Genomic DNA, 19,588 nt, shown 5'->3' on the forward strand with positions numbered 1-19,588 from the left:
TTAGGGGCCTCCCAGGTGGCACTAGTGGTAAAGAACCCACCTGTCAATGTAGGAGACATGAGAAACTCAGGTTCAATCCCTGGATCAGCAAGATTCCCTAAAGTGGCAAACCACTCCAGTATTCTTGCCTGGAAAATTCCATGGACAGAGGAGCCTGGGGGGCTACAGTCCATGGGGTTGCAGGGTCAGACACAACTGAAACAACTTAGCACACACAGTGTATTTTTAAAAAGTCGCTATAAAAACAATCAAAATAGAACAATTAAATTCTAAAGTTTATATGAAATCACAAAAGACCCAGAACTGCCAAAGCAATCGTGAAGAAAAAGAACAAAGCTGGAGGCATAATCCTCCCAGACTTCAGACTATACTACAAAGCTACAATAATCAAAACAGCATGGTATTGTTACAAAAATGAACATGCAGATCAACAGAATAGAATAGAGAACCCGGAAATATACTCATGCACCTACAGTCAATTAATATAGGACAATGCTAATGCTAAGTCACTTCAGTCGTGTCCGACTCTGTGTGACCCCATAGACGGCAGCCCACCAGGCTCCGCCGTCCCTGGGATTCTCCAGGCAAGAATACTGGAGTGGGTTGCCATTTCCTTCTCCAATGCATGAAAGAGAAAAGTGAAAGTGAAGTCGCTCAGTTGTGTCTGACTCTTAGCGACCCCATGGACTGCAGCCTACCAGGATCCTCTGTCCATGGATTTTCCAGGCAAGAGTACTGGAGTGGGGTGCCATTGCATTCTCCGAATATAGGACAAAGGAAGAAAGAATATACAAATAGAGAAAAGACAGTCTCTTCAGCAAGTGTGCTGGGAAAGCTGGACAGCTGCATATAAATCAATAAAATTAGAATGCTCCTTCACATCATATACAAAATAAAAATTAAAAAAAAATTCAAAATGATTTAAAGACCTAAATATGAGACTCGATAATCCTTGAAGAGAAAATAGGCAAAACATCCTCTGATATAAATCACAGCAATGTTTTTTAGATCAGTCTCCCAAGGCAAAATAACTAAAAGCAAAAGAAAGTAAATAGGACCTAATCAAACTTAAAAGCTTTTGCACCACAACTATCAACAAAATGAAAAGGTAACCAATGGAATGGGAGAAAACATTTGCAAAGGAGACCAACAGGGCGTACTTTCCAAAATGTATCAACAGCTCATATAAGTCAATATCAAACACCCAAACAACTGAATCAAAAAAATAAGCATAAGACCTAAATAAACATTTCTCCAAAGAAGACATACAGATGGCCAACAGGAATATGAAAAGATGCTCAACACTGCTAATTATTAGAGAAATGCAAATCAAAACTGCAATAAGGTGTCACTTCACATCGGTCAGAATGGCCATCATCAAAAAGTCTACAAAAAATAAGTGGAAAGGGTGTAGAAAAAAGGGAAGCCTCATATGTCCTTGATGGGAGTGTAAGTTGGTGTTGCCCCTATGGAAAAGGAAAGGATCCTCAAAACTAAAAATAGAACTACCATATGATCCAGCAATCCTCCTCCTGGGTATATACCCCAAAAAAGACAAAAACTCTAATTTGAAAAGATACATGCTCCTGAATGTTCATAGCAGCACTGTTTACAACGGCCAAGAAATGGGAGCAGCCTAAGTGTTCACTAACGAGATGATTGGCTTAAGAAGATGTGCTTTCTCTATATAATATTTATATGTATATGAATATTAGCCATAAAAAGAATGAAACGTTGCCGTTTGCAACAATATGGATGGACCTAAAGACTGTCACATGAAGAAAATCAGATGGAGAAAGACAAATATTAAATGGTATCACTTATATGTGGGATCAAAAAAATAATACAAATGAATCTATATTTTAAAAAAAAGAAATAGACTTACAGACATAGAAAACAAACTTTTGGTCAGTAAAGGGTAAAGGGAGAGGGGAAGGATAAATTAAGGGCATGGGATTAACAAACTTGTTTGTTAAAAAACTATACAAACTATTTTTCATAAAATAGAAAAGGGAGTTACATTCAATATCTTGTTGTACCTTAAAATGGAAAATACTCTGAAAAAAAAAATAACGGAATCACTTTGCTATATACCTGAAACTAATACGATATTGTAAATCAACTATAGTTTAGTTAGAAAAATCGAGGTAGAAGATCCAGCCCTATGATGGGTGGACACCTGTGTGCCCACTCGGGGCTGCCATCCTGAAAAGGTACCAGCCTTGCTGTGAGCAGGGAAGGGTCTTTGGAGCCCTTGCTGACACACTTTGTATTAATAATAGCATCCTTGTATGCCCAACCCGAGAGAGAAACACGCAGCTTCACTGCACAATCTGACCCTGGGATGAGTATTTAAAGTCAGAATATTGTGGGAAATCACAGGAAGCTACCAGCAGATTCAGCCACCAGAGAAGGCAATGGCACCCCATTCCAGTACTCTTGCCTGGAGAATCCCATGGACAGAGGAGCCTGGTAGGCTGCAGTCCATGAGGTCGCTAAGAGTTGGACACGACTGACCGATTTCACTTTCACTTTTCACTGTCATGCATTGGAGAAGGAAATGGCAACCCACTCCAGTGTTCTTGCCTAGAGAATCCCAGGGATGGCGGAGCCTGGTAGGCTGCCGTCTATGGGGTCGCACAGAGTTGGACACGACTGAAGCGACTTAGCAGCAGCAGCAGCAGCAGCAGCAGCAGCAGCAGCAGCAGCAGCATTCAGCCACAGGTTTGCTTCCTCCTCCCAGGAAAGGAGGTGGGTCCCCTCCCAGGAGTAGCAATTTCAGGTCTGCGTAGAAACGGAATCCGAGGGTTGTTCCAAGGGATGCCCGGTCCTTGGATGAGATTTCCTTTCTCTTTATCCCTCCAAGGGGAGAGTGTGGAGATCCCAGGGGGAACCCCCCAGTGCGGGGAGGCGGGGAAGGGCAGGAGTCGCTGGCTGGGCCGAACTGGGGAAGCTGACGAAACGCAACCCCCTCTCAGCCCCGTCGAGCGCCCACTTCCCGAGGCCTCATCACCCCCAACCCGCTGTAACGCACGGTGTAATCTCGCTTCTAAACACCGAATTACAGCAAACCAGGGGGAAAAAGCCCCGAAAGGAAGAATTAATTTCTGCTTCCCCATGCAAATCCTTTGGCCAGTCATTGAAGGTTCAGAGCAGGACCAATTCAGCTCCTTGTGCAAATTCCAAGCTGAAGGCATTTAGAAGAGAAGAGAGAGCGAGAAGGAGAGAAATTGAATGGATTTACTTTTCTAAGCACCAGCATTAACAAAGGTTCCATTTTCCATGGTTATGGGTCTGGCGAGCCGGCTCTCCCTGACGAGCTCTCCAAACACATGTGCTGGCCTGTTGAAAAGGCCTCACTGTTGACTGACAGATAATTGAAGTGACAAATTGTTTCATTGTATTTGGCAGGGAGAGTGCTGTATTAGATAATTATGGGGAACAGAGGAGCTCTGGGGTCTCAGGTCACAAGACATGCCTGACCCTATTTTCTGAACGCTCTGAATGGAGTCCTGGGTCCCAGAGGACCTGAGTGAGGGGCTCTTTTTTTCTTGATGCTGCGTTTTTGTGTGTGTGTGTTTTTTTTTTCCCTTCCCCTTTCCCTTCCTCTCCCCCTCGCGGCTCACCCCTCCCCCTCTTTTCCGATCTAGTGATTAAGAGCTGAAGCATATAGAGACCTCCAGGGAGAGGGGGCCCTGCTCTCGCTCCTATCTCACCCCATGCCAGTTCCTGGCCATTTAGGAAAATAGCTTGTGGATTTTATCCACAGGAGCAAGTTTGCAAACTCGTCATCCTTGGTTTGGCTGCCCACAGCGGCCTGAAAGGAGGCTGGCTGGTGTGGAGGGACGGGGGCTGGGGTCAGGGAGTCCCTTCAAATGGCTGTGGGCGCTGGGGGCCCATCCTGCCAGAATAAAGGGGGTAAGGGGTTTTTTGTGTCATCAGGTGTTTCTGCCTTTGGTTTACCTGAAGAAAAATTAGGGGGTGAAAAAGAGCTAAAGATTATTATTAGGTAGTAGCAGGATCTCTTTTCCCAGCTAAGCCCCAGGAGGGTTATACCATTTGTTGGTGGAGAAACAGGGGAGCCCTCAAGTTGGAGAACTCCCCATCTGGCACTCTTTGCCTCAAACACGGGGGCCTCCTAGGAGATAATGAAAAAAGTTTCTGTGAGGTCAAATACAAATTGTGTCCACCTCTGCCTTTCGAGAAGCTGGAAGCACATCATGTGTAAGGGGTACATGGATGGGTGGATGGGTATATGGATGGATGGGTGGGTGAATGGATGGATGGGTGGGTGGGTGGGTGGATGGGTAAGTGGATGGGTGTGTGAATGAGTAAGTGGATGGGTGTGTGAATGGTAAGTAGATGAGTGGACGGATGGATGGGTGAATGGGTGAGTGGATGGGTGTGGGTGAATGGATAAGTGGATGGGTGAATGGGTATGTGGATGGGTGTGGTGAATGGGTGAGTGGTTGGTGGATGGATGGATGAATGGTTAAGTGGTTGGTGGATGGATAGATGAGTGGATGGATGGATGGGTGGATGAGTGGATGGGTGGATGGATGGATGAATGGGTAAGTGGATGGGTAGATGGGTGGATGGGTGGGTGGATGGATGGATGAACAGGTAAGTAGATGGGTAGATGGGTGGATGGGTGGGTGGAGGGATGGAAGGGTGAATGGATAAGGGGATGGGTAGATGGATAGAAGAGTGGGTGGGTAGATGGGTGAGGGGCTTCCCTGTGTCACACCTCCTGTCCTCCCCCACACACCAGGCAGTCATTCTCAGGAGTGGGAGGAGAGGCCCAGGGTTTGAGATGCCTCGGATGGTTCAGGGAGAGCCCAGAGCAGGCCAGATGGGCCAGGAAAGAGCCTCCTTTCTACTTTACAGGAGTGAGTGGCTGATCTTCCTGTCCTCAGCCTGTAGCAGCTCAGAAAGAGGTGGACAGTAGATTGGAGTCCAAGGATTTTCAGTCTAAACCTCTCTTGTTTTCTATGGAGCTTTGATGTTTCAGAAGATTCACTTTTCTTTCCAGTGGAAAGGTATTAGAATTATACACACTCTCAAGATTTCTGTTTCAGCTGAATTTTCACTTTTCCCCCCTGGACTTTCCCCCCCTGCCCTCCCCCCCTCTTTTTATTTTTTGATTTTTCACTCTTAAATAGAAGTCCAGAGGAGAACCTCAGAAGATGATTGTCATTTGGTTTCTAATAATAATAATAATGGTGGGAATACCTGAAAATTTCTGCAGTGTATGTGACCCATGGACTTTCTCTGACTGTTTAAAAAATCCAATAACTTAAAAAAGAACAAAAAATCTCTCCAGTGGCTTTAAGGCAGTCATTCCCTGGGTCAAAATCTGCTGTGCTCAGTTCAAGACTGGCTTTGACTGACTTACAAAATATGTATTCTGTGTGTGTGTGTGTGTGTGTGTGTGCACGCACGCTAAGTCACGTCCGGCTCTTTTGTGACTGCATGGACTGTAGCCCACCAGGCTTCTCTGTCCATGGAATTTCCCAGGCAAGAATACTGCAGTGGGCTACCATTTTCTTCTCCAGGGGATCTTCTCAACCCAGGGATCCAACCCAGGGATCCAACCCAGGGATCCTAGCTATTAATTGGAGGGGTTGTGAGTATGAGGGGAAGGGAACAGAGCAGCACAGGATCAGCAATGAATAAAAAGGTTTTAGCATCTTGTGATAAGATTAGAGCATGGCTCTATGGCGAGTTTTCAAGCATGGCTATTCTCAATTCCCTGGCACTTGCGTGCTTCTCATCTCATCAGGAGATGGACTCGGATTCCCTTCCTGTAGGACTGACCTTAATGCCTTACTTGAACAGTAGGATATGGCGGAAGTGACTTTCAAGGACTTTTATGGCAAGGTCATGAGCACTTTGCAGCGTCTCCGTCTGGGTCTCGTAGAATAGTTGCTTCTCGGGACACTCCTTCTTGGGACATCCCTTCTTGTGGCCCAGCCAGCATGCTATGAGAAGCCGTATGGAGAAGCCACATGAAGTTGTTCCGGTCCTTAACCAACTGACCTCCAGGTGACAGTCAACTGGCAACTGTCATCCATCTGCCAACTGCCAACTCTCAGCCATCCAGTTGAAATGGAGCAGGACCCTCTGGGGCTTTCCCAGGATGGAACTTCCACCCACCCCCATGTCTTCTGCCTGGTTTTTGTCTGTAGAAAAACTTGAGTCAAAGAATACATTTAATCAGAGAAGTCAGAAAATGTAGATGCAAAGGAAAGCAGTAAATAAGATAAAATAATAATGACCGAGTCATTAAGAAAAGCCAAGGACCCTTAGTTCCTTCTCAAGGGTTCTCGATAACACTCTGAGCCATATTCTTTGAACTGCTTTGTAGATACTGAAACCCTCACCAGGTGGAAGAAGTTACTATTAGACTGTAGCCATGATACAAGCTGACACCGTTCCAAGAACTGGCCTCAAAGAAATGGGAACAGACTAACCCTTGAACTAAAGATGAACTGACTTAAAACAGTCAAGAGGACGCTGATCAGACCACAGATGACCAATTTCAAGATAACTGTTAGAGTTGACTATTCTTTTCTGCATGTAGTCCCCTTCCTCTGTCTATACACCCAGGAAACTCCCCTTTAAAAGCTCTGGCCCAGTGCTATATGGGGAGGGGATGAGAGGAGAATTGGCCTTTGGGCATGAGTCTGCCTTCTCCCCGGGTTTCCAGTCTCTGAACAAAGCAACCTTTCCTTTCTACCAACACTTGCCCCTCTTTTCAGCCGTGAGCAGACTGAGCCATTAGAAGACTTCAGCCCTGACCCCTCTCTATCCGAATACAACACAGGAGACATCTTAAATAAGCACAGCCCAACTGCCCCATCAACAGACACATGAGAGGCAGTAACAAATTTTTGTTTCAAGCCATGATGTTTTGGAATTGTTTGTTAATCAGCCAGGTGACCAGCACATGCACACACAAAATGAGGCTCTGGCTCTAAAACCTTGTCTCAGGGAAGGAGCTAAAGAGAGAAGGGGGACTCCAGAAGAGGTAGGAGAAATAGAACACTGTCTATGCACAGTAGATAAAGCAGAGACCTAGAAGAAGGAGGCAGAAATTCTATGGTCCAAAGGATGTTTCAGCTGATGTAAGACGTGCAGCTGGCCCCACATGCTTTGACGTGCTAGGGGAACAGCGGCATGTTTTTCTCTCCTTCTTATTAAAAGGGTGGTTTTCCCCATGAAATCCATCTGAAGGACTCACCATGTTAGGCAGCCTCTCCTCCCCATCCTGCTTTAACCTGTGCAACTGAATGGTGACACACTCGATTCCCTTGACTGGAAGGGAGTATAATGTATGGGGTTCTCCGTGTCGGGTAAGTAAAGGTTGAGGATGTTTTCACGAACCTGAGTGATGAGTTTTGAGAGTTCGCATCCAGAAGCTGGAGAGATTTGCAGAAATCCAAGGTTCATCAGGAAAACAGTCTGGGGACTCTCTCAACTCAGTCCCTTGACGCTACACAGTGCTGGATGCAGGAACAAGCACAAGTCAGGGACATCGAAGGTCCTTGCATGGGGTGCCCATCTCTCTTGCCCAGTGGACTTATTTCTTGTTTCCTTTTCCCTGCTTCTCCATCCCATTGCACCTTCTAGCAGAGACCTTTCTGGGGTGATTTAAAGACCTCTTTGGAAATGAATGGTCTCAGCCCTTTCTGGTTCTAAACCTCCCTTTCGGAGTCAGGCTCCCAGGTGGACCTGCATCCAACTCTGGCAAACAGGCACGCCCTCCTGAGGCCTCAGCCTGGAGGGAGACTGCAGGCAAACCACTCCGCTAGCTGTTTCTTCTGAAAGAAGAACAAAGAGGAGATGGATTTTGCTCGAGAAAATTCAATATGAAAAATTCAGGTTTCATAGAAGGTAAATTAGAGAACTATTCATACTGTAGGAGGTATTCCTTTAAGCGTCCACTAGTGCATTTAAATATAATTTGATTTTAAACCTTCACCAAAGTAGCATTTCATCAGGCTGTGTTTATCATGTAAAGTGAGAGGGACAGATGTTTATAAAAGGGAATCTAGCAGAAAGTGCCTCAGTCTAGAGACAAAGGGAGCCCTTGATTGATTTCTCAGAGGGGGAGATATTTTTCTACCTTCTGCAGTTGAAAACAAACAGCCAAAGAGGTGGACAAAACAGGCTTTCTGTCGTCAGTTCACTTCACCAAGCGCTTTGTAAAAGAACCTATATGCTCCCATTTGGAATATGCCAAGTAAAGAGTTTCAAACTAGTAAAGTATACATACTAGGAAGAAGCCTTCTTAAAAAAATATAACAAGGTGAAACAAATTTTACCATTGTAAAAGGGGGTAACATGAGGCAATATTCTTTATTTCTTTATTCCATATCATTTCTATAAAAATAGGCTGATACTCTTAGGTCTCAGGAATGGAAAATGAATTTTGCCGAATTATCTAGACAGAAATGTCTAGATCTATCTGTGAAGACCTTTAGATTCTAAGTTAAGCTTCTCAGACAAACTCATTCTCAGGGTAAATCAAAATCAAATCCAAACAACCAAGCTAAACAAATAGACCAGAAGGAAAAAAAAAAGAAAGCCGACAATAACAAAAACAAAAGTGAAAAAAAATTTTTTTAAATAAAAGGCTTTGTGGAAAGAAATTACAGTTAGAGTGGAGGAGAAATGGAAGCCTAATTCGGTTTGATTCCATGTAATTCAACTCAACTCAGCCCACCCCAGCCCAAACTAACTCAACTCAACCCAGTCCATTCCAATCCAATCCAGTCTCATCCAACCTAATCTAATATTTATTGAGTGCCTACTATATGCTGGGACTCTTAGATTCTGTGGATTTGGAATAGAGTGGGACACACACTCTGCTCCCAAGCAGCCCTGTTTGCAGCATCTGCAGAGGATCAGATGTACATTCATATATGAGAAGAGGTCCCGGCCTAGTCCATTGCTTCCTGGCCCTCTGGGAAAGCCCTGCCCTTATGACCCCACCTCTGTGCTGCCAGCTCGGGGCCAGTGCCTTCTTACCTCTGCACAGAGGGGGTACCACAGCTCCATGTGCAGCTCCATGTGCGTGGCCGGGGGTGGGGGGTGCACGTGGACAATGTACCTGGTCAGATAGAGCTCATCTTTTCCAGCACATTTGCTAGAACTTAAATTTCATTTATGATCCCTTTTATTTCTCTCCCACTGTCAGCCTAGCACAAATAATAATTATTAAAGCCCTTTCCCCACTATCGAAATAAAATACAGCCAGAGAGCTAAAGCACAGCCAGTCCATTGAGAGCTGACTGAAGCTGGGTAAGGCCAATAATTCAAAACAGATGAACGAATGGCAAATACTATGGGCTCAGTATCCCAGGCTGACCTGACCTTTGAAACTTGCTGAAAGTTATCCTTGAAATTCCCCAGAACTCCTTGAATAACTTCTGTAAAAGGCTTATTTATCACAAAGTCATAAATAATATTCGCTAGGTATTTGCTCCATCCATCTAGAAAATGAACGAGGCCAGAAGGCGTGAGCTCAGTGGCTGAGCTGGGGTGGGGGTGGGGTGAGCCAGGGTTGTGGGGTGACTGCTCACAGCTCTGGGGAGAAACTACAGAGGGGCTGCAGCTTTCCATCTTCCGTACGTGGGGGTGGGGGGGATAACAGGAGGGTTGCTCGAGGAATTTGGTTCAATACAGCAGATTTTAATTTCATTGCCTCTATGCAGAGGTGGCTGCAGATGGCTGTCAAGAGACATAGCTCTGGCAAATAATTCAAGTGATGCTTTTACAATCACCAAATTGTTTCTGGGCAAGATCCCAAAGACCCTTCCTCGTGAGGTAGGTGCTCTGCAACTGCCTTCTGTGAACGCTAGAGGCACGAGTCATTCATTCATTCATTCAACAAATCTATCCAAAGGCATCATCCTCATTTTTTGAGGGCTATAGAGATATAAAGGATTTGATTACATCTTCCAAGGAATCTTTGTCATTAGAGAGACAGAAAAATACTCATACATCTAGGATACTATGTGGAAAGCGATAAGCATCTTACGGCAGGAACACAGACAGGGCACTAGGAATCCAGAGGATGACTTCCTGCTTATGGGGGCAGGCAGTGGTAAGAGGGGGGCAGGGGAGGAGATGAGAGGATTTCTAGAGGAAACCCCACCGAGCGGAATCTCAAAGTCTGGGAAGGATTTAGCAGGGCAGGGGTGAATCCTTCCAGGATGAATGGAGTGTGAGAAGATCAAATATAGACAGATACAAGGCTTGGCCCCAAACAGGCTATGAATTTAAAGAGGGGTTGGTGGTGGGAAGGGAGGCAGGGAAATGAGGACCACTGACAGTGCTTCTCATAAGATCTAAGGAAGACGGTGTTACAGGAATGAAGAGAAAGGGATGCTCCACACCTATTATGCAGGGTGACAGACAGAAGTTGGCATCTAATCGTGTGGGTGTTGCAGGGTGGGAAGGCAGATGAAGGGATCCTCAAGCAGTAATGTTAAGATCATTTCCTTTCTCCAGTGTGTTATGCTATTAAAGATGATGGTCTTTAATGGTCACAGTCTGAGTCTGCCTGCAGGGAATTGGGGGTCAGCAGGGAAGTTAGGAAGTGATGCCTGCTTGGGGGAGAGAATCACAAAGGACAATCGACTGTGTCTTGGGCAGCTGACAGCTGGGGCCAGGAAAGGTGTGAGGTGTTTGCAGGTAAAGGGGATGGAGCCCCCGTGGGGAGAGGCTGAGGAAAGGGAGGGGTAAGAAAAGAAGGGGTGAACAGCCTGCAAGAGGAAGCCTGGGCTCTCTTGAGCAGATGTCCGGGAAAGTCGAGGTGGGGAGAGAGGGGAGTCAAGAGAGTGCCTGGGGAGTACCCTGCTGGTCCAGTGGTTGAGAGACTCCAAGCTTCCAATACAGGGGCCGGGGGTTCAGTCCCTGGCTGGGGAACTATAATCTTACATGCTGTGTGGTTAAAAAATAAAATAAATAAATGAATAGGGAGAAAAGTAACTTAAAAAAAATGAGTGCTTGTCCTCCCTCTGATGAGGTCAGAGGACACAGAGAGCCACCTTGAGATCTGGGGAGGTGGTTGGTGCTGCACCAGGTTGGCAGGGAGCAGTGTTCAGGATCTTCTGCCTGATGTTTTGCCTCTGTTTTTATTCTTTATCCAGGGTTGATGTTGAAGCTGAAACGCCAATACTTTGGCCACCTGATGAGAAGAGCTGACTCATTTGAAAAGACCCTGATTCTGGGAAAGACTGAGGGCAGGAGGAGAAGGGGACGACAGAGGATGAGATGGTTGGATGGCATCACTGACTTGATGGACATGGGTTTGGGTGGACTCCGGGAGTTGGTGATGGACAGGGAGGCCTGGCAGGCAGCAGTTCATGGGGTTGCAAAGAGGTGGACACAACTGAGCGGCTGAACTGAGTCCACTGGGCTCAGATGGGAGCTGTGTCTCCACAATTCCTCCCTGGAGTACAGAGCTCTGAATTGGGTGGCTGGGCTGTTTGTCTTTTCTGGGGAAGCAAGCCCTTTGGCAGGATGGTGGCTGGATAGATTGGAGAGGGCAGGTTTGCCATGCCAAGGAGCTCTGCCCCGCGACGCTCTGAAGACCCTGCTTGCTTTTCTGTGTTCTTCAGTGGCCTTCTTGATGACCCCCAGAGGACACATGCTGTCTGCAGGGCACAGCACAACTGGTTGTGATGGAAGCCTTACTAGGAGCTTGACACGGTTCCTGTTCTTATCCTAGAGTGTTAGAGCTGAACGGGGCCTGAGGGGTCATATTGACCAGGGGCCTCCTACCTGTCTGCCCAGGAAACCAGGTCTGGACTGAGTGTCCCAGCAGCTGCTGGAGAAGCCCTCCAGGGTTGCAGAGGGAGCCTGGCGGTGCAGCTTGGGTTGGTGTCTCCCCGCCAGGGCAGATGTGATGCCGGGCTTCAGAGATGGAGTGGGGAACCAAGCTGCTAAAAAGGTGCAGAAATGACTCATGGGGGTGATCTCCACCTGGCAGGACCATGAGCTGGGGCCTGGTGGCTCAGACAGTAGAGGATCTGCCTGCAATGCCAGAGACATGTGTTCGATCCCTGGGTCGGGAAGTTCCCCTGGAGAAAGGCATGGCAACCCACTCCAGTATTCTTGCCTGGAGAGTTCCATAGACAGAGGAGCCTGGCAGGCTACAGTCCTTGGGGTCATGAAGAGTCGGACATGACTGAAGCAACTAACACGATGATGCCTGGCATAGAGTAGGTGCTTAATAAATATGAATTGAAATAAAAAAAGTGAGGACATTCATTAATTCCATTGTGATTAGAGAAGGAATAAAGTTTGAGGAATTAGGGGTTTTGATTATGAGTTCAGTCTCCTCTCACTGCACCATAAGCTTTTCCTCCCCAAACATCCTGTTTCTTAAGGACTTTGTATCTTCAACAGCTGCATGTCTTTCTTCAGCTTCTTCTTAAAATTCCAGAGTCTTCCTCCAGGCCTGAGCGACTCAGTTTTCTTTAGGCACCTGGAGTGTTAGACCTCCGTTCACTGTTCACTCACTCACTCCTTATTCAGTAATTCTTTTTCGTTCTTCCTCTCTCTTTCTTTTCTTCTTTTTTCAATTACACCATGAAGACAGTGTTAATTGGCCATCTATTGTAAGTCAGGTAAGGAAGAGACATTCTTGATGTTCTCTGTAGGACTGTGTGTAAACAAAAGGCAGCCTGGTGACTCTTGTCCCCGGGTGGTGGGTGCCCAAGTGGCCACGATTCGCCCCTGCCTGAACTCACACCATCCTGCCTGCTCTCTGACCGCCCTCCCCCTCGGAGCCTGGGCTTTGTCACGTGACTTGCTCTGGCTGCTGGGAAACCAGCAGAGGCTGAGAAGCACCTGTGCGGTGGGACCGGTCCTCTCCCCATTTTCAGAACCTGTGTCTGACGCCATGTGAAGAAGCTTCTGGAGACGGGAGACACTCTCCCTGGTTGTTCTGTCATCTTGATTGGCTGTCTGCCATCAACCAGATGTGGAAATGATCCCATTACATGTCAGGGCTGTTTATGAAAGTGAAGTCGTTCAGTAGTGTCCAACTCTTTGTGACCCCATGGACTGTAGCCTACCAGGCTTCCCCGTCCATGGGATTTTCCAGGCAAGAGTACCAGAGTGGGTTGCCATTTCCTTCTCCAGGGGATCTTCCTGACCCAGGGATCAAACCCGGGTCTCCTGAATTGCAGGCAGATGCTTTACCCTCTGAGCCACCACTTCAGTTCAGTTCAGTCGCTCAGTCGTGTCCGACTCTTTGCGACCCCATGAATCACAGCACGCCCGGCCTCCCTGTCCATCACCAACTCCCGGAGTTCACTCAGACTCATGTGCATCGAGTCAGTGATGCCATCCAGCCATCTCATCCTCTGTCGTCCCCTTCTCCTCCTGCCCCCAATCCCTCCCAGCATCAGGGTCTTTTCCAATGAGTCAACTCTTCGCATGAGGTGGCCAAAGTATTGAAGTTTCAGCCTCAGCATTAGTCCTTCCAATGAACGCCCAGGACTGGTCTCCTTTAGGATGGACTGGTTGGATCTCCTTGCAGTCCAAGGGACTTGCAAGAGTCTTTCTCCAGCACCACAGTTCAAAAGCATCAATTCTTCTGTGCTCAGCTTTCTTCACAGTGCAACTTTCATATCCATGGCATCTGGTCCCATCACTTCATGGGAAATAGATGGGGAAACAGTGGAAACAGTGTCAGACTTTATTTTGGGGGGCTCCAAAATCACTGCAGATGGTGATTGCAGCCATGAAATTAAAAGACGCTTACTCCTTGGAAGGAAAGTTATGACCAACCTAGATAGCATATTAAAAAGCAGAGATATTACTTTGCCAACAAAGGTCTGTCTAGTCAAGGCTATGGTTTTTCCAGTGGTCATGTATTGATGTGAGCCACCAGGGACACCCATCATCCTTGAGAGGCTATGAAAAGTGAGCTTCTAATGTCTTTCCAACTAAAAATTTATTCTTGCATCAGGATGTGCCATGCTTTAGTCCCCGAATCATTCTCCAGCTATGGATCTCACTTTATTTTGTTCACACTTCTTTTTAAAATTTTCATTTTATTTATTTTTTAATTGAAGGATCCTTGCTTTACAGAAGTGTGTTGGTTTCTGCCAAACATCAGCATGAATCAGCCATCGGTATACATATGTCCCCTCCTTCTTGAACCTCCCTCCCATCTCCCACCCCTTCTTAACCATCTAGTTTGTTACAGAGCCCCCATTTGAGTTCCCTGAGTCATACAGCAAATTCCCATCAAAATCATCACCTGCAGTGATTTTGGACCACCCAAAATAAAGTCTGACACTGTTTCCACTGTTTCCCCATTTATTTCCCACCACCTTGAACATCCAACACCCTCTCCTGCCAAATCCATGTCCCTTCCTCTATCACAGTCCTTCTGGGCTCTGGTCTCTACCAACAGACAGTTCAGCCCAGATAAAGGCAGCCCAGTTAATCTGCACGCTACTGCAAGTGTTCCAGTCCCAGATAATACACTCATTACTGCAGGCACGTGGCTGGGCTCTTGGAGAAGGTCATGGGGCTGGGGTTTGGTTTGTACCTGGGGATCCTGGGGAGAGCTTGAACAGATGGGGTCTCACTACCTCTTAAGCCATCATGAGGGTATGGCCATTCAGGCCTCCTCTGTGTGTCTGGCGCTGACCTCTGAGCTGGGGCAGCAGAAGAGTCACGGGCTTTGGGGTCAGATGAATCTGATTTGGCCCCTTACAAGCTCTGTGACTTACAGTTTCACTTCATGCCTCTGGACCTCAGTATTTCCCATCTGGATAGGAAAGTATCTCATCTAATAGGAAAAGTAAACCTTTTCCTAGCAAGTGTGGGCTTGCTGTGAGAATTGGAAAGAATAAATGAAAAATAGTTACCCAGGGTGGGTCCCCGCCAAAGGCAGTTCTGGGATGAGGGGGTCCTCCTGCCTGAAGCCTTGGGGACACAGGGTGCCCCCAGGCTCAGAGCTGCAGGCCTGGCTCTGGAGTCAGACCCTGTGGGCTCCAAGGCTGGTTCCACCACTTATGAGATGTGTGACTTTGAGAAAGCTACTTTTCTGGGCCCCGGTTTCCTTATCTGTAAGGGGACAGCGTCAGTCCTTAAGTCATAGAGATTAAGTAAGGGATCTCGGAGTATGATGGAGCTGGCACTGTACCAGGCTAGAAGCATAGTTTGAGGGGGCTGGAGGAGGACTTCACAGGCTGGCCATTTTGTCTCCTCTCTCTCAGCTCTGTCTCTCGCCAGTGGTGGGGTCACTGCTGGGGCAGAGGCACTGGGGAGCAAGCTGTGGGGCCCAGGGGGCTCAGGGTGGAGGTGACCGCCCCATACTGCAGAGGGCAGGGGTTCTCAGGGTGTGACGGATCAGAGCATCTCACCTTAAGAGGCCTGGAGAGCTGCAGACAGAACTTTCTGGGAGGGACAGCCTGGGGCCTGGGGTGTGAGAGGTTTGGCATGCAGGTGGAAGGGAAAAAAATTCAGCTTTTTTTTTAGCTCCTGGGTGTGTTAGAGCATTATTAATATACTAATACATTATCTCCATTAGTCTTTGTGGATTCCTGAAGGTATGTTATTGTGTTTTTAAAATTCTTTTTTGACTGTGTCATGTGGCATGTGGGATCTTAGTTCCCTGACCAGGGATCCAACCCACGCCTCTGCAATAGAAGTGCGGAGTCCTAGCCACGGGGGAAGTCTTGGGTATGTTATTATCACCCTGCTTTGCAGACAAGGAACCTAAAGCAGACTGGTTCTATCTGCTGAGGTCACGTGGAGAGTGGCTGAAGGGAGAGGGACCAAGCCAGGTGTTTGCCGGGCTCCAGAGCTCCTCCTGGGCAGAGGCTGGGCTGCGGCCCCAGTGGCTTTGGCATGATCCGCAGATCCTCCAGTTACCAATGAGGCCAAAGCGAGCCATGTGACTAGGGGTCAGCTGGATCCTTGGGGTGTGGCTCCACGAATCGGTCAATCAACAGACACAGGCAGACTCCAGCTTCTAACGCAGGTTCAGGGCAGCAGGGGAAGGAGACCTGACGAGCTTGCCGACTTGGAGCGGAGTCACCAGCTCGGTGTTCGCTGAAATAGCCTCTGAAACTTCGGATGGTAAGGCATCACAAACCCTCCCTTTTTCTCTTCTCCTGAAACTGTTCTTGACCACAATTTCTACTGTCCGTTTGTTTTGTTGGGTTGTTTCTCTTTCTCCTGCAGAAAGGACACTCGGATTGAAAAGACAAGACAAACAAAAGCCTCAGTGAGATAAGAATTGCGGCTGATGGAGTTCTGGCTAACTGAAGCATCCTGCGGAAGGCTGCTTTTATCCCTGTCACTCAGCATTGGTTTAGTGTGTATCTGCCATCCCCACTGACAACCAGCGAGTCCTGTGTGTGGTCACGTTACCTTCTGGGGTGTGTCCGTGCCAGGGGATAAAGGGGCCCAGCAGATGGGTCTGTCCTTCCCTGATCTCCTGTAGGGTCAGCAGCCCTTGGAGAGGAAGAGGACCTCATGGGGCCGAGCCAGCCCTGCTCTGCCTTTGCAGTTTTCTGCGCAGTGATCCCAGGTCTGTGTGATGGATGCGGCTGAAATGGGTACCAGGTGGGGGAGGGGAGGGAGGGATCCATTGAGAGAAGGGCTGCAGGTCTGGTATCTTCAGTGGGTGAGCCCTCTCTGGTTAGGAGCTGGCTGTCCCCAGGGCCTTTTGTTTATCGTTCATTCCTGTGTCTTCCTTCCTCCTTTCTCCTTTCCCCTTTTTCCATCCACCCATCCCTGACACTCTGTAAGAGATGTGGGATGACATATACAAGATGAGGTCCCTGCCCTTTAAGAGCCTCCAATCTAGGAAGATGGGTGAGATAAAGACACACATAAAGCAAAGCAGGAAAACAGCAGGGCTGTAGAACAGAGCATAACGGGCTTTCAGGGGAGAGGTCTTGCTGATGCGGTCAGGAAGAGAGGTGAGTGAGTTGAGCCTGGAGGGGTAGGTGACGGGGTTTCAACTGATGGAGGGGACAGGATCAGCCTGTTAGGGAACAGAAAGAGCAAAAGTCAAGGTGGGAGGGTGGGAAGCCTGTGGGTGTCCAGGGAAAGGGGAGCTGTTTGGTTTGGCCGTGGAGGAGGATGAGCGAAGATAAAGATGGGGGAAGTTTGGAGCCAAGTTGCAGAGGGCCCTGACTTTAGGCTTTGCTGGGAGAGGCAGTCAGGATCCACACAGGGTTTCTGGATGGTGGGTGCCTGTCCTGAGCGGTGTTGACACATAGCTGGCAGGGACCACAACACCAGGGAGGGCTTTCTGTGGCTCTTCTTGGATGCCCAGGGGGTGAGTCCACACCCACTGTTGCTCCCTGACCCGGAGGTGCCTGCCATGACTAGCCCGGTCATTCCTCTCCTGTCCCAGCACTGGAGCCGCTCCCATTAAGGTGAGGATCCACAGAGTAAGCCCCGCCAGACTTGACTAGATGACTAAGTGATGGGTCACCCTTATGGAAGGAAAACATTGACCAGAAGAACCTGTCCAAGGGAGGCAGAGTTTGATACAATTAAACTTTGTCAGAGACAGAGAGGAATCGCTTGGTAGATGTACATGTCCCAGCCATGACCGGAGAAGGCAATGGAACCCCACTCCAGTACTCTTGCCTGGGAAATCCTACGGGTGGAGGAGCCTGGTAGGCTGCAGTCCATGGGGTCACTAAGAGTCGGACACGACTGAGTGACTTCACTTTCACTTTTCACTTTTATGCATTGGAGAAGGAAATGGCAATCCACTCCAGTGTTCTTGCCTAGAGAATCCCAGGGATGGGGGAGCCTGGTGGGCTGCCGTCTATGGGGTCGCACAGAGTTGGACATGACTGATGCGACTTAGCAGCAACAGCAGCAGCCATGAGGGTCCTTTTTTTAAAAAATGCATTTTATCAAAGTATAGGTGTTTTACATTGTGTTAATCTCTGCTGTACAGCAAAATGATTTCAGTTATATATATTTATATACAAATATGCACACATTCAGTTATATATATGTATACTTACATAGCTATGGTTTTTCAGAATTGAACCATAAAGAAGGCTGAGTGTTGAAGAATTGATGGTTTGGAATTGTGATACTGGAGAAGACTCTTGAGAATTCCTTGGACAGCAAGGAGATCAAAGCAGTCAATCCTAAAGAAAATCAACCCTGAATATTCACTGGAAGGACTGATGCTGAAGCTAAAACTCCAATACTTTGCCACCTGATGTGAAGAATCGACTCATTGGAAAAGACCCTGATGCTGGGAAAGATTGAAGGCAAGAGGAGAAGGGGACAACAGAGAATATGCTGGTTGAATGGCATCACCGACTCAATGGACATGAATTTGAGCAAAGTACAGGAAATAGTGAAGAACAGGGAAGCCTGGTGTGCTAGAGTGCATGGGATTACAGAGCTGGACATGACTGAGTGACTGAACAACAATATATATACACATATATATACACACATACGCATTCTTTTTCATGTTCTTTTCCATTCTGGTTTATTACAGGATGTTGACTCTAGTTCCCTGTGCTGTAGAGCAGGACCTTGCTGTATCCATTCTCTCCATTTGATAGTCTGCATCCGCTAACCCCAAACTTCTACTCCATCCCTCCCCCACACTTCCATGGGAACCACAAGTCATGATTGTCCTTTTGAAAGAGAGGTGAGCTTAGTTCTTACAATACTTTAAAGAGTGTGAAAAGGTATTTTGTCCACAATAATTATCTCTCCCCAGCCACTGCCCTAGGCCTTGGGCACCTTTAGGCCTTCTTCTGGTTCAAAGACTACACGGCCCCCAGTGTATAAACACGTACCTGGGAAGAGGAACCCACAGAACTCTGGAGTTCTGACACCTCAGGATGAATGGACTCCTCAGGTCAGCAAATCTGTATGCTGCCAGCTTCCGAGGACCAGCACCCAGGACTGGATGGATACAGAGTATTTTTAACAAACACTGAACAAGCATCTACTTGTTAAGTGTGCCAGAGTCTACACCGGAGCTGGGACTGGGGAAATAAAGATGAATACATCTCAGTTGCTTGCAGTAGCTGTTCAGAGGATCCTGCAATCTGGTGAAGAAGAAGCATCGCTAACGTTCTGCAGGGGATGAGGACTGTTGACAGGTGTTGTTAGCTTCTCCATGCGTTACCTCTTCTAAATGCATTAATGCAACCTTGTAAGAAGCTACTAGGATCGTTACTATTTTAGGCTGAGGAAAAATGCTCAAAAGCAGGTATACATCATGTTAAAATCAAATGAGGGAGAGCTGGTGGGGTGGGCAGGGGTTGGCGCGTGACTGGGTGCGGACTTAGCCAGATTCCAGCATCCACACTGAGTCTGCAGGGCTAACAGATAGGAAGGCTGTTCTAAAACCCGACCTCCATGGTGAGGTCAGGAGGAGAGAAGCCAGCCAGACCCTGGGGCAGGAGAACAGAGCCGGGGAGAGGCAGGGCAGGCCCTGAGGTGGCCCAGGGCTGGTGGCACCCCTGGGCCCACATGGTGCTTGGTGCGTGAGAAGCACTTGATCAAGGCTGGAGGAATTTGCTCTTTTTCTCTCATCAGTGAATTCTGG

General features: G+C 47.6%; 1 long non-coding RNA gene across 1 annotated transcript; it reads left to right on the forward strand.

Moving 5' to 3' along the window:
- Nucleotides 1–2,558: 2,558 nt before the first annotated feature.
- On the forward strand, nt 2,559–16,434 carry LOC129644595 (uncharacterized). Its single transcript, XR_008710860.1, has 3 exons — nt 2,559–2,751; nt 16,019–16,116; nt 16,222–16,434. It is a non-coding gene; the product is annotated as an uncharacterized LOC129644595 (long non-coding RNA).
- The last annotated feature ends 3,154 nt before the right edge of the window (nt 16,435–19,588 follow it).

Source organism: Bubalus kerabau, chromosome 2, assembly GCF_029407905.1.
Source record: "Bubalus kerabau isolate K-KA32 ecotype Philippines breed swamp buffalo chromosome 2, PCC_UOA_SB_1v2, whole genome shotgun sequence".
Lineage (NCBI taxonomy): Eukaryota > Metazoa > Chordata > Mammalia > Artiodactyla > Bovidae > Bubalus > Bubalus kerabau.